General features: G+C 44.8%; 1 protein-coding gene across 1 annotated transcript in view; it reads left to right on the top strand.

The window, feature by feature from the left end:
- The first annotated feature begins 7,190 nt into the window (after window positions 1–7,190).
- CCDC134 (coiled-coil domain containing 134) overlaps window positions 7,191–14,529 on the top strand; it is a 16,439-nt gene continuing 9,100 nt past the window's right edge. Inside the window, exon 1 of the mRNA XM_069968931.1 lies at window positions 7,191–7,276. The gene's annotated coding sequence lies outside the window, so the exon portion shown is untranslated. The remainder of the gene's footprint in view (window positions 7,277–14,529) is intronic.

The following is a 14,529-nucleotide window of genomic DNA, read 5'->3' on the forward strand; positions in this document are numbered from 1 at the left end:
GGACACCAGGACTAAGTCGACTTTGGATCGCATTCCCTTTGTCTCCACATTCAATGAACAGAGTCAAAACATAGCAAAAATCATCCGGAAACATTGGGGAATAATAGCTAATTATCACAATGGTATTGCAATTTTAAGGTCCCCCCCCCCTTCTTTCTTATAGAAGAGCGATGAGCCTCAAGGATAAACTGGTACACGCTGATTGTCAGAGGGATAAACTGGATTTATCATCTACTTTAAAACCAGGCAGCTACCCATGCCTAGGGTGTGAGAGCTGCAGCCTTATGATTAAGGGTGATGTATTTGTCCATCCTAACACCAACCGTAGATATAAACTCAGGTACTATACAACTTGCAAAACGGATCATGTAATTTATGCCCTACAGTGTCCCTGTCCCTTTATATACGTAGGTGAGACCACGAATGAATGCCGTATACGACTTAATAATCATAAATCTTCTATTCGTAAAGGGCGTTTGGACCTCCCTGTGGCAAGACATTTTTTGGAAGCAGGCCACACATTACAGCAATTACGGTTTACGATTTTGGATCATATACCCATACCCCGCCGGGGTGGTAATAGACAAAAAATGTTAAAACGTAGGGAAGCACAATGGATCACTCGCTTGAATGCCCTGCAACCACAAGGTTTGAATGTGGATTTTTCCCTTAAGGGTATAAACCCACACACCGTATACGCAGCAGATATGCAACAAATACGCAGCAGATTTGTTGGTACAGATTTGATGCTGTGTTCAGTTATTTAGATCTAATCTGCTGCGAGTTTGCTGCGAGTTTGCTGCGTATCGCAGCAGTAAATACGCTGCATATACGGTGTGTGGGTTTATACCCTAAAGCTTTTCTATAACTGTAGAGCTACCTTGGATACTACTCATGCCATTAAAAAAGGAACAAGGATAACATAATATAATTGTTTTATTCACTTTTTTGTGCACCTTGTTGACTCCATTTATGATGCTTTTATTCATATTGTCTTGTTTTCTTTTTCTTTTTTTGTAGATGGAATGAGGATCTACACTCACCTGACCCATCGAGCCTGTGCTTATGCTATTTTTTCTTTACACTTCATTATCGGGGTTTGGCCTTTACGTTGTCTTGACTGAGAGGGAGGACAAGTCCGTCCACTAGGAGTCGCCACTGGGGTGCATCCGAGTAGAAGGAGGTACACAGTCTGGTCGAGCTGCAGCTGCAAGTGTGAGAATATCACCATATCAAAATTGGCACAAGCCAAAAAGACAGAAATGGCTGCACATCGCACCCATGGCTGACACGAAAGCTTATTCAGCTACATTTAAAACCAACATCAGAAGTTAGTATATAATTTGGCCAAACCATATTGCCTCATGTACCACGTGCAGGTCTTCTGATACACATGAGTCCCTAACCAAAAAACATCACTGTGCCAGTCAGCGACCACAATCCCCGCAAAGCGTGCGCAAGCAGAGAAGGGGGGCCACGGAATGGCCCTGCAACCCCATTGTCACAGAACCAGACCCAAAAGGGCCCCCCCGAACCCCGCAGGCGCCACCGGCGGAAAAAGTGGACGCCAAGCAACACAAGTGTGAACAAGCTCTTACCTCTCTCCATTCCTCTGCAGGTAGAATGGGAGAATACTAGGAGATCCTCCCCTTATGTACACAGGTGCTTCCTGCTAATTTGGATCACATGGGTCTTACACAGCACGAGTGCTAGCCACAATGAAAAAAGGGACAGAATACATAAAATATGCACAAGCCAAAAAGACAGAAATGGCTGCACATCGCACCCATGGCTGACACGAAAGCTTATTCAGCTACATTTAAAACCAACATCAGAAGTTAGTATATAATTTGGCCAAACCATATTGCCTCATGTACCACGTGCAGGTCTTCTGATACACATGAGTCCCTAACCAAAAAACATCACTGTGCCAGTCAGCGACCACAATCCCCGCAAAGCGTGCGCAAGCAGAGAAGGGGGGCCACGGAATGGCCCTGCAACCCCATTGTCTCAGAACCAGACCCAAAAGGGCCCCCCCGAACCCCGCAGGCGCCACCGGCGGAAAAAGTGGACGCCAAGCAACACAAGTGTGAACAAGCTCTTACCTCTCTCCATTCCTCTGCAGGTAGAATGGGAGAATACTAGGAGATCCTCCCCTTATGTACACAGGTGCTTCCTGCTAATTTGGATCACATGGGTCTTACACAGCACGAGTGCTAGCCACAATGAAAAAAGGGACAGAATACATAAAATATGCACAAGCCAAAAAGACAGAAATGGCTGCACATCGCACCCATGGCTGACACAAAAGCTTATTCAGCTACATTTAAAACCAACATCAGAAGTTAGTATATAATTTGGCCAAACCATATTGCCTCATGTACCACGTGCAGGTCTTCTGATACACATGAGTCCCTAACCAAAAACATCACTGTGCCAGTCAGCGACCACAATCCCCGCAAAGCGTGCGCAAGCAGAGAAGGGGGGCCACGGAATGGCCCTGCAACCCCATTGTCACAGAACCAGACCCAAAAGGGCCCCCCCGAACCCCGCAGGCGCCACCGGCGGAAAAAGTGGACGCCAAGCAACACAAGTGTGAACAAGCTCTTACCTCTCTCCATTCCTCTGCAGGTAGAATGGGAGAATACTAGGAGATCCTCCCCTTATGTACACAGGTGCTTCCTGCTAATTTGGATCACATGGGTCTTACACAGCACGAGTGCTAGCCACAATGAAAAAAGGGACAGAATACATAAAATATGCACAAGCCAAAAAGACAGAAATGGCTGCACATCGCACCCATGGCTGACACGAAAGCTTATTCAGCTACATTTAAAACCAACATCAGAAGTTAGTATATAATTTGGCCAAACCATATTGCCTCATGTACCACGTGCAGGTCTTCTGATACACATGAGTCCCTAACCAAAAAACATCACTGTGCCAGTCAGCGACCACAATCCCCGCAAAGCGTGCGCAAGCAGAGAAGGGGGGCCACGGAATGGCCCTGCAACCCCATTGTCACAGAACCAGACCCAAAAGGGCCCCCCCGAACCCCGCAGGCGCACGATGGTACATGGGGCAGTATGGCTTGATCAATTCATACACAAAATTCTGATGTGTTTTTTATTTAGCCTAGGGGCACTAGTATCAGCCATAGGTGTGAGGTGCAGCGCTCTTTTTCTTCCGTGAACCGCATTTTGTTTCTCTCTTTTCCCAGTGTTTTGCACTCCTCCTGGTGAGACCCACATGACCGCAATTAGCAGGAGACACCTGAGTGCACATGGTTTTAATCCCTCCTGTCTTTTCCCATTCTGTCTGCAGCAGCTATGGTGAGCGCAATACCTCATCCAGACTTGTGCTGTTTGGGGGCGACCTTCTCCGCCGGCGGTGCTGGCCGGGTTCTGGTGTGGTGTTTTTGGGTCTGGTCCTGTGGCATGGGGGTCGCAGGGCCGTCCCATGGCCCCCGTTCCCTGACTGTGCGCGCCTGCGGGGTTGGTGGCCATTGACTGGCGCGGTGTGGACTTAGTGTAGGGACCCATGTGTATCAGATACCTGCACGATGGTACATGGGGCAGTATGGCTTGATCAATTCATACACAAAATTCTGATGTGTTTTTTATTTAGCCTAGGGGCACTAGTATCAGCCATAGGTGTGAGGTGCAGCGCTCTTTTTCTTCTGTGAACCGCATTTTGTTTCTCTCTTTTCCCAGTGTTTTGCACTCCTCCTGGTGAGACCCACATGACCGCAATTAGCAGGAGACACCTGAGTGCACATGGTTTTAATCCCTCCTGTCTTTTCCCATTCTGTCTGCAGCAGCTATGGTGAGCGCAATACCTCATCCAGACTTGTGCTGTTTGGGGGCGACCTTCTCCGCCGGCGGTGCTGGCCGGGTTCTGGTGTGGTGTTTTTGGGTCTGGTCCTGTGGCATGGGGGTCGCAGGGCCGTCCCATGGCCCCCGTTCCCTGACTGTGCGCGCCTGCGGGGTTGGTGGCCACTGACTGGCGCGGTGTGGACTTAGTGTAGGGACCCATGTGTATCAGATACCTGCACGATGGTACATGGGGCAGTATGGCTTGATCAATTCATACACAAAATTCTGATGTGTTTTTTATTTAGCCTAGGGGCACTAGTATCAGCCATAGGTGTGAGGTGCAGCGCTCTTTTTCTTCCGTGAACCATATCAAAATTGGGCACAGTGAGACCGTATGGACGTGTTATTTCCAGTGGTTTCTCTTTATAGTTGGTGGACGTGATTTTGGAACCCCTCTCGGACTATTTTTTACTTTAGTGGGCAACGGAGAGTGTTTTCCCGACTCCAAGATGGCGCCCAATAATCTTGACTTATTATGTGCGCGTGCGTGAGGTTGATCATGTGATCAGAATTTAGTTTTTTCTCTTTGGGCAACAGAGAGCCTGTCTTTCCATGCTCCAAGATGGCGCCCGGTAACTCCATATACCTCAATACGCATGCGCCCGGATCTTCATAGTGCCTACCCCCTGATGGAAGTCATGTGCACACCATGTGACCGGGACATTTCCGGACCTGCGCGGACGCTTTGTTTACAAACGGTGTGTCACGTGGCGACTATGAAAATGGATTGGCTCGCTAGATGGGCCGGTGAGTGACGTCCTCATCCTCTCGATCCCTCATTGGGATAGTTATATGGCTAAAATAACTTTCTTTTGATACACAAGATGTATATTATGTTTTATACGGAGTCTGTAACATACACACTGTTTTTGTATATATGATCCACATTATTTAGATGCTGCGATGAGCTGCCTTATACATTGTTGATATATGCACATTTTATGATGTCACTAATTGGGAGGCATGGCCTGTGGGCCTAACCTCCGATATAAATGTCACTCATTTACCACTATGTAACTGCTTGAGAAAGACTCTAGAGCAGAGTCGAAACGTTGCCATTTGTGTTGGGTGAATAAAGTACACCATCACTTCATTCCGGAGTGCCGTCTCTTCCCTCTTACATTACTACGTTGAAGGTACCTGGGGTCGGTTACCTGAGCCGTGCACCCTCAAGCTAGAAGCTTTTTTGGACTGTAAGTCAACACAGTGCCGTTCTACCTCTCTATTGGTTTATATATATATATATATATATATATATGATGCTCTGCTGTAGGCACAGTGTATACACAGCTCTGCTGCACCAATAATAGTAATTATGTTTTGGTATATAGTGCCAACATATTCCGCAGCACTTTACAATTCTATACATATATATATTAAGAGAGGCAAAATCACACATCAAAATCAACTGTCAGAAAGTGCAAGAGATCTGTATATTACTTCTATTAAAAACTCTCCAGTCTCCCAGTACTTATCAGCTACTGTATGTCCTGCAGGAAGTGGTGTATTCTCTTCAATCTGACACAGTGCTCTCTGCTGCCACCTCTGTCCATGTCAGGAACCGTCTAGAGCAGTAACAAATCCTAATAGAAAACCTATCCTAACATAAATCATCACCTCCCCTTAGGCCAAATAACTGGTTAGAAACTTGCACTTTTTTCGCCCCCCCCCCCTAAACGGGCCAGCTCTAAAATATACCACCATCTTATGCTGCGTTTACACGTAACGATTATTGGCCCGATTGTACGATTAGCGATTTCGGATTTATGATTTTTTATAAATTTATTTAGATGGTACGATATATCGTACGAAAATTCGCACTGCGATCGTTTAAGCCTATCTCACACATTGGTTAAATCGGCTAACGACTGTTCACACGGAACGATTTGCGAATTTTTTGCGTACGATGAACGACGATTTGATGACCTGATGAAAGATCAAAATGTACGATTTATCGTGCGTCGTTCGATCGTTCGCTGCGTTTACACGTACGATTATCGTTCGAATTCGACCGTTATCGTGCAAATTCGCACGATAATCGTTACGTGTAAAGGCAGCATTACGTTCACAGATAATGATAGTAAACCACGCAGTATTTTAGCCTGGGAGAGGGAACTCCAGATGGTCTTCTCAGAGGAACAGGTGAAATTTATGGCGACTCACTCTCATGGCTTCTCCACATGTGTAGGAGTACAAGAGGCCTCCTACAAGTTGTTTGCTAGGTGGTATAGAACCCCAGCCTTCTTGTTTGATCATGGACTCACACCCAATGACACATGTTGGAGATGCGGTAGAGAAAGAGGTTCTCTATCCCACATTTGGTGGTTTTGCAGTGCCATTCGCCCATTCTGGGAACAAGTGTCCTTCTGGATCTCCAAACAACCCAATTCAAATTCCCCACTTTCTCTGGAATATGTTCTCCTATAGGCAGCAACCCCCTCTCTCTGTCCGAATAAACGTTCTCTTATTACCCACTTGGTGGCTGGATTGAAAGGGTGGAGGATACCCGGAGGCTGGAGGAAATTATTAGGCTGGGTTCACACTGCGTTTTTGCAATCCGCTTTTTGGAAAAAAAACGGATGCATTTGTGTGCATCCGTTTTTCCATTGACTTCCATTGTAAAAAAAAAACGGATCCGGTTTTTTTGACGGCCACAAAAACGTAGCTGACACTACTTTTGTGTCCGTTAAAAAAAACGGATCCGTTTTGATCCTTTTCTTTTTACAATGGAAGTCAATGGAAAAACAGATCAAAACGGATGCACACAAATGCATGCGTTTTTTCCCCCTGCTTTTTCATCCATTCAACAGATGAAAAAAACGCAGTGTGAACCCAGCCTTAGTTGGCGGAATTTCTCACATGATTCCTATTTAAAAGTGTGGGATTCCCCTTTTCTCTCTGCATTTCTTAATGTCTTGTCATAAAAACTGAAAAATTTCAATAAAGATTTGGGAAAAAAAAAAAGAAAACCTATCCTGCTCTCCAGACTGCAATGAATACAGCACTTTCTACAGGACATGCAGCAGCTGATAAGTACTTGAAGACTGGAGATTTTTTAATAGAGGTACAGTACAAATCTCTGACACTTTCTGTCACCAGTTGATTTGATAGATATTTTCTGCAGTACCCCTTTAAAGAGATCCCCATGTCCCTGGTCCCAGGAGCTTACACTCCATACACATGACTGCACACACAGCTCTGCACCTGCTCCTCAGCTGCAGACACGTCACATTACACAGCCCAGGGCTGACTCCGCCTCCTTCTGACCATGTGACTAATCACATGATTATGACATCACCAGGTCCTTCAGCTTACTAGGAGCTAGCATCGACCCTACCCCTGGAAAGCAGCAGCATGACAGCCCATAGGGAGTGAAGCCTCATTGCTCGGGCTGCAGTCAGGTCAGTGCACAGTGATGTGTGGAGCTGCTGCTGGGGTATATAGCATCTGTATACAGATAGACAGATACATGACAACTAGCTGGGGCTCCCACTGAGTCCTGCTATACAGCTGCACACTGCATGCAGGGCTCCCAGACATAGAAGTCAATGGGCTTTCCTGTGCAGCTCTTCTATCCTATAGGATCCAGTGTAATTGAACATTTTATAGTTTTTGTATTCCATTCATTATGTCCTTTGGTGATTTCACATACAGATTGAATAGTTATATAGTTATTCACTATATATTTCCTGGATCCTATGCAGACTATGATGATAGAAACCTATAGACTGACTGTATACATTGCACTGTATAGGGACGTGCATGCATTATACATTATAATATGTACACTACCTAGTATTGGGGTTTTCTTGCTTAGGAAGATATGGAAGATGCTGATAGGCTTGGGCTGACATAGGAGGGAACAAATGGATCTCCAGAATATATATATATATATATATATATATATATATATATATATATACGCACACACATTTAGCTTTGATTTGCACCTGTTTTGCATGAATCACTGTAAATCTGTGAAGGTCTGAAAGGAGTAATATTTGCACATAACCTGTTGTCATGTGGTGGGTCCTATGAACCCTAGTCCTATACTGTGGGCCACTGTATATGTTGGCATGTCAGGGTTTTATGTCGTGCACATATGTCGGGGAAATGAGCCTTAGGGTACGTTCACACTTACCGGATCCGAAGCTGATTTTCTGATGCAGATCCGCAGCAGATTTAATTTAAATAACTGAACACAGCATCAGATCTGCACCATCAAATCTGCTGCGGATCCTGTAGGTGTGAACGCACCCTTAAACAGTCTTGTGAGTTGACATTGCTCATTGTAGGCTATATCTGTGCTATAGAGAGAGTAACATTTCCTTTATTGCAGCATGAATGGGAGTTTATAGGTGCCGGATCATCAAATATTCTGCGTTATTGAAAAGTGATAACTGAAAGATTTATATATCATTTAAAGGGATATTCAATATATGAATCTAAAGTGGGTACAAATTCTGGTGATTCTAGCTAATATTAAAGTGGTATTCCACCCAAACATAACTTTTGATATGTTGCTGGTGAGACTAACAATTCCATCCATACTTGTTATTATCTCTTCAGTCTCCTTCCTCCAGTTCTGAGCTGCTGCTTTCTGCTGAAAATACAAAAACTGTGTGTGAGCCTTTCTCTCTGCCTCCCCCTCCCCTTCTGAGACAAACAAGTCCCTGGCTGTCTTTATCTGCAACATTGTAGCTTCTTTGTAATGCCGGGAGAGATAATCACAGTGAGTTCATTAGCAACTTGGCCTCAGAAATTGAATAAACCTCCCTGTATTACAAAGGAGCTACACAGTTGCAGAGAATGCCAGTCAGGGACTTGTTTACATCAGCTGTCTCAAAAGGCAGGGGAAGACGGAGAGAAAAGCTCACACACAGATTTTTGTGTCTTCAGCAGAAAGCAGCAGCTCAGAACTGGGAGAAGGAGACTGAATAGATAATAACAAGTATGGAAGGAATTGTTAAGTCTCACCATGGGAAGCAACATATCAAAAGTTATGTTTGAGTGGAATACCCTTTTAAGAGATATATTAACCTGTGACCCTCCAGCTGTTGCAAAACTACAACTCCTATCATGCCGTTGGCTGTCTAGGCATGATAGGAATAGTAGTTTTTCAATAGCTGGAGGTTCTCATCTTTGCTCTAGGGGATAATATCTTATGTGGCCCTCCATACTGCTGTCCAGTGTGCAGGAGCCTTAATCTATATTTTATAGATTATGGGGTAGACTTATCAAACTGGTGTACAGTAGAATTGTCTTAGTTGCCCCTAGCAACCAATCAGATTCCACCTTTCATTCCTCACAGATTCTTTGAAAAATTAAAAGTGGAATCTGATTGGTTGCTAGGGGCAACTAAGACAATTCTACTTTAAACCATGTTTGAGAAATCTTCCCCATTATCTTGTGTTCTATCTTGGGGATAGGGTATCTCTGCTGCCAACCTGCAGGAAGAATCCCATATATTACTTATGGATTTTGCTGCAGACTCATCACAGATTTCGCTCCTGCTATATAGAAAAGGATGAAAGCCGCGACAGAAATTGACATGCTATTGATTTTATAATCCCGTCAACTTCCCTGTAGAGAACTTCCACAGAGTTGTCTATGAGATGTGTAAAATGTAGAGATGAGTCAACTTACAGAAAGTTTGCACGAACCTGACTATTGTAACCCGCTGCCTGCAGAAGGTGGATGCAGCCCTGGGGCCTATGGCTGTATCCATGTTTTTCAGGCAGCGGGATTCCATGGGAAAGTGATCAGGCTTGTGTGAACCCGAACTTTCTGTCAGTTGGCTGGTATTCTGCTCATGTAAACTCTGCTTCTATTCCATCTCATGTGGCCTCATTCACATGTCCGTAGTGCGGCGGTAATTGCGGAGGAAAAATTAACTTCCCATACCCGTGGCTCTATTCATAACAAAGAAGCTGGGGCCCGATATCGAAATCGGTGTGGGCTATGGTTGTCAGACCCCCGCGATCTCTTACTTTCCCCCTATCCTGTCCATAAGTAAAAATTAAGAGAATGTAGGGGGTCCGCCCTACATACCCCCCTGCTGATCTCCCTATTGGGTCCCGGCCTCTTTGTTATAAATAATGCCCGCGGGTACAGCATGTGACCCAGGGCTCTATTCATTACTATGGAGGTGACAGAGAGCCGAGTACAGCTCTCTTCCGGTGTACCCCTCTCTGGGACCTCCATACAAATGAATAGAGTCCTGGGTCATGTGCTGTACCCGCATCTCTATTCATAACAAGGAAGCTGGGGCCGGATACGGAGGAAAAAGTATAGTTTTTGAGTGCTCAAACCCTGGCCGATATATTGTGGTAGCACGCTTCACTTCCTGGCTGTCCATGTACCTACACCAGGGATGGGGAACCTTCGGCCCTCCGGCTGTTGCAAAAACTACAATTCCCATCATGCCTGGACAGCCAAAGCTTTAGCTTTGGCTGTCCAGGCATGATGGGAATTGTAGTTTTTGCAACAGCTGGAGGGCCGAAGGTTCCCCATCCCTAACCTAAACGGAGATGGTGGTCAGCCATGTTAGCACGTGCTTCTATCTACAGATCGTTCACGGTCTTAGCGATCCCACCTTGAACATTTAAAACTTTTGAAATTTTTTTTCTAAATGACACTTTACAAGCACAAGCCCTAATAGTCCGGCCATTTAAACCATTTAAAAATCCTATCCGCAAAAAATAGATGCAGAATTTGCCTCCACCCAGGTAATTGGATGTAATAATAGGGTTGGTATAATTATCTCGCCTCCTCTGCATGTATTATACCAGCCGTAATACTGGAATGGGCAGCTGTCACCTGCACATACTATAGCGGAAACCACCACATGTGGAGATCTGCCCAGTGACTCATTACATTACTCCGCTCTGCTCGGCGTCTTCTGTGATCCTTGTCCCCACATGTAGTGGTCAACATATAGACGCAGGTTTTGAAAACTTGTTAACCCCTTAGGATATGTTGCATTGTGACAATGCCTTTAAAGGGGTTATCCAGCGCTACAAAAACATGGCCACTTTTCCCCCTACTGTTGTCTCCAGTTCAGGTGCAGTTTGCAGTTTAGCTCCATTTACTTCAATGAAACTGAGTTTCAAAATCCCACCCAAACTGGAGACAACAGTAGGGGGAAAAGTGGCCATGTTTTTGTAGCGCTGGATAACCCCTTTAAAGGGAACCTGTCATTACCTTAATGCTGTGACCGACTTGCATTAGGGTGCATTTACATAGAGACAGATTTTTGAAGCCAAGAATAGACTATAAACAGGGAACAGTTCATAAAGGAAAGACTGAGATTTTTGCTCTTTTCAAATCCATTCCTGGCTTTGGCTTCAAAAACCTGTCAGATCAATCTCTCTGTGTAACACCATAAGACTTCTTTGCTGTCTTCAAATCACAACTGTAACAAAGTTGCTCAACAGCAAGTCACGGATTTGTTTTTTTTTTTTAATGTTGCATAATAGCCTGTTAAAGGGAACCTGTCACCACGACAATGCAATCTAGTCAAGTTATAGAGCAGGAAAAGCTGAGCAGATTGAGATATATATCTTTGTAGGAAAAGATTCAGTATAACCTGTAACATGTTGATTGAAATCTCTGATCATTCTGTGTTAAAGGGGTACTCCAGCAGGGGGGCTATTTTGGGATCTGGCCTGGGAGGAGGGATCCGTTTCAAGTCTGCTTAGATCCCGCCTCTGTCACTGACTGGCTTGAGACGTCACGCCTCGAACCCGCGTCAGACACCAGGAAGCTACCGGGGACCGGAGCGCTGTGATACGGGACCCACCGCTGGATTCGGGGAGGTGAGTGGACGTCTTTTCCCTCAGCCACCTCATCCCCGGCCAGATCCCAAAATAGCCCCCCCACCAGAGTACCCCTTTAAGGAGTCCAGTGGGCGGTGTCACTGAATGGACTGGACTCTTTAGCACTGAAACATCAGAGAGTTGAATCAGTAAATTACAAGTTATACTAAATCTTTTACCAAAAAGATATGTATTAGAGATGAGCGAACCTGGAGCATGCTCGAGTCCACCCGAACCCGAACTTTCGGCATTTGATTAGCGGGGGCTGCTGAAGTTGGATAAAGCCCTAAGGCTATGTGGAAAACATGGATATAGTCATTGGCTGTATCCATGTTTTCCAGACAACCTTAGGGCTTTATCCAACTTCAGCAGCCCCCGCTAATCAAATGCCGAACGATCGGGTCCGGATCGACTCAAACCCGAACCCGGTTCGCTCATCTCTAGTATGTATCAATCTTCTCAGCTCCTTCTGCTCTGTAACATGATGCCAATAGCTTAGGTAGCATTTTTGTGGTGACAGGTTCCCTTTAAGTTTTTTTTTTTTTTTTTTTTTTTTTTGGATGAATATTTTCAGTGCCACCAGTTTTGGTTAGCAGGGTCTAATAGGCAAATACACATGACAGATAAGTTTGCCTTTGTATATAGACTACCTGCACTATTACAGTCTAAAGGGTTAAAGGGCCGAGATCAGAAGTAACATAGGTACAACAGAGTTACTTGTCTGTCTGCATTAGTCCCCGGTCGTAGAATAGAGTGGCAGCACTTACGTCACTTTGATGGTGGGGGTCTAGCAGTCAGACACTCTATAGGTGACAAGTTTTGTTTATAAGAAAAACCCTTAAAAAGAATTTTCAGTTAAAGGGGTTATTCAGCGGAAAAAAAAATTCCTTCAAATCAACTGGTATCAGGAAGTGATATAGATTTTTAATTTACTTCTGTTAAAAAATCTCTAGTCTTCCCATACATATTAGCTGCTGTATGTCCTGCAGGAAATGTTGTTTTATTTTCAGTCTGACACAGTGCTCTCTGCTGCCACCTCTGTCCAAAACAGGAATTATCCACAGCAGGAGAGGTTTTCTATGGGAATCCTTATAGAAAACCTCTACTGATCTGGAGGGTTCCTGTCTTGGCCAGAGATGGCAGCAGAGAGCACTGTTTCAGACTGAAAATAAAACATTTCCTGCAGGACATACAGCAGCTAATAAGTATGGGAAGACTTGAGATTTTTTTAATAGAAGGAAATTACAAATCTATATAACTTTCTGACACCAGTTGATGCAAAAGAAAAAGATTTTTGCTGGACAATCCCTTTAAGAATGAGTTATAAAAAATTTTAGAGTCACTCCTAGACTTTCCATTCTAGGTGTAGTTTTAACAATCCATCTATGCTAGCAAATGAAGTGGTCACTTATAAAGGAGGCCACCTCTACCGGCTGTGTAGCCTTCTTGCTTTGTTTGCTGCTGCTCGTCCCCTTTAAGATGTAAATAGCTTAGAGATGTGCTTGGGATCTCTTGGGATCAACTAGGCTTTGAAATCCTACCATTGTATTTTTTTGATCACGTGATCTAGCAGCCATCTGCACAGATGCGTCACCTTGTAAGCAGATGTGAATGTCACCGCAGCTCTGGGACCAGAGATAGAGGGGTATAGTCCCAGCCTAATTCTGCCTTCATTTTGTTGATACCTTTTGGAATTTGCATTGGTATTTTAAGTTTTATAAAATATTTAAGGTATGTAACCTGACCTTATTATTTAGGGAGACGGATTATTATACTACTATGTCGAGATATTCCGCAGCACACAAGCATACGTGAAAAAAGTGATTGTATTCCAAAAGTACGAAAAATACAAAAGATGCGACGTTTCGACCTACTCACTAGGTCATTATCAAGCATCAAGCACCCGCCTCATATTTTGGATGTGCGGCTTTCTCCTGTTTCTTTATTATACTACTAGATATACCACTGGATATAGTTATGGCATATAGAGCACATAATGGGCCTGCCTGCTACTTTGGGTGTTGGTTATAAACTTTAAACACACCTTGTCATGTTGTTCTCGAGTGTGAATATACCCTTAAAGGGGAACTATCAGTGCACAGGAACGGTGAAGAGGAGGAAGGTAAGAGATATACCTTCCTCCTCAGCGCCTCCTGCACAATAGGGAGCCAGCAGCAGGTTAAATTCATCTAACATGCTGAGAGTTCCTCTTTAAATTCTTATCTCAACTAATATAGTAATATACAACATGGAGAGAAAGGAGCGCTGCACCTCACACCTGACACTAATGCCTCTCGGCTACATTTAAAAACCAACGCCAGGATGTTGGTATATAATTTGATCAAACAATATTGCCTCATGTACCACATGCAGGTCCCCTGTATCTCATGAGTCCCTACATTAACTCAACACTGTGTTGGTCAGCGACCGCAAAGCGAGCGCAGGCGGGGAAGAGAGGCTATAGAATGGCCCTGCAATCCCAATGTCACAGGACCAAACCCCAAGGGCCCCTCCAAACCCAGCAGGCGCTGCCGGCGGAGAAAGCTGCCACTAAGCAACACAAGTGTGAACATGGTCTTACTACTCACCATTGCTCCTGCAGGTAGAATGGCCTTGACCGTGTTCTCACTTGTGTTGCTTGGCGGCAGCTTTCTCCGCCAGCGGCGCCTGCTGGGTTTGGGGGGGTCCTTGGAGTTTGGTCCTGTGACAGTGGGGTTGCAGGGCCATTCTATGGCCTCCCTTCCTTGCGATTGCTTTGCGGGGTTTGTGGTCGCTGACTGACACAGTGTTGATCTAGTGTAGGGACTCATGTGAACCAGGGGACCTGCTAGTGGCAC

The sequence above is a fragment of the Dendropsophus ebraccatus genome, chromosome 4 (genome assembly GCF_027789765.1).
Source record: "Dendropsophus ebraccatus isolate aDenEbr1 chromosome 4, aDenEbr1.pat, whole genome shotgun sequence".
In the NCBI taxonomy this organism is placed as follows: Eukaryota; Metazoa; Chordata; class Amphibia; order Anura; family Hylidae; genus Dendropsophus; species Dendropsophus ebraccatus.